General features: G+C 35.1%; 1 long non-coding RNA gene across 1 annotated transcript; it reads left to right on the plus strand.

Moving 5' to 3' along the window:
• Positions 1-440: 440 nt before the first annotated feature.
• On the plus strand, positions 441-821 carry LOC143595467 (uncharacterized). Its single transcript, XR_013146534.1, has 2 exons — positions 441-539; positions 681-821. It is a non-coding gene; the product is annotated as an uncharacterized LOC143595467 (long non-coding RNA).
• Positions 822-1,392: the final 571 nt, after the last annotated feature.

The raw sequence follows: 1,392 nt of genomic DNA on the forward strand, positions 1-1,392 counted from the left end.
TTCTCGACTGAGGTAATACTGTCAGATAGACAGAGATGTCACCATCCTCAACGTCCATAGTCCCAAGCTTCAAGTTATTTTTAATCACAATTCGCATTGTTCGATATCTAGAGGTAATATCTTTTGATTTGTTCGATTTTTGGGTTTATGTAATGTACCTCTTCGCTTTTATGATTTGCCTTTTTTATCGTCAAACCCTTATTGTATACGCTGTGTTTTCCAGATTTAGGATAATTTAAATGAACTCACTCGAAGAAAACGGTACATTAATTCACGGATTTCGCAGGTAATTTATTTTGTATTTTTTTTTAAATGATCTAATTCACAAAAAGGATTGTGTGATTTTGCTTCAATCGCCGCTACATCGCTGGTCAGTTTGCTCCTTTGCCAGTCATTTTTCATTTATTGCATGTGATTTGGGGTTTTTGTTTGCTTCAGACTCAGTGCAGGTGTTTGTTCGTGGTGTTTTTGTCTGCTTCATTGCAGGTGGTTGTTCATCGTTGGTATGTTTCAAAATTAGGTAATTCTTTGTTCACTTAGTGCTCGATTTGGGTTGATGGCTGTACATTTGCTCTACAATGTAGGTTTATTTTGTCTTGGTGTTTTACTATTTGTAGTGAACATGCTTTAGTTAGCAAAAGATACGTGTTGTGGCCAGTTAAAAGCGGTTCGTTGATGAGTTTTAGTTAACAAAAAAAATGTGTCGTCGCTAGGCATCAGTTCGGGCTTCTACCAGTTTATGATTGGTTCTCGACCGGTGTATGATCAGCTTTTAGCCATGTTCGGTTCTGTTAAGCTGTTCAGTTTGGAACTGCTTTTGATGAACGGAATCCCCAACCAGTTCTCAACCGGTTAAAAATATGTGTAGTGGGTAGGCAATTGAACCAATTTATGATTGATTCTTAACCGGTGTATGATCGGTTTTTAGCTGGTTTTTGGTTCCGTTAAGCTGTTTGAAACTGCTTTTAATAAACACAATCCCAAACCGCTTCGTACAATATGGTTTAGTTTTTGGGTTGGTTTAGTTAACCAATTTTTTTGACCATCTTTCACTAATTAAAGCAAATTGAATAAAGCTTATACATAACTTTTGCACACTAAGAGCCAATTTACATATTTTATTTTACCTACCAAAAACCTAATTGTCTGTTTGATTGTGTATTAATCTGTTAATACAACATTTTAATAGAGTGAATAACCAGCCTAACCAAATCACAGTCAACACCCCTGTGTATGTCAGGGATTCTATCCAACATCACAACATATTAACTTTGGTGTCATGATGAAACTTTAAACATTACTGTATTAAGCTTCAATTTTAGTTAATATATGTGTGATTGTCTCATATCATGTAATTTGTATATACATTGCATCACAATTTGTTTACTAATG

Source organism: Bidens hawaiensis, unplaced genomic scaffold, assembly GCF_021521415.1.
Source record: "Bidens hawaiensis isolate Kalapana, Puna unplaced genomic scaffold, B.hawaiensis_p1.1 tig00045232_1, whole genome shotgun sequence".
NCBI lineage: Eukaryota > Viridiplantae > Streptophyta > Magnoliopsida > Asterales > Asteraceae > Bidens > Bidens hawaiensis.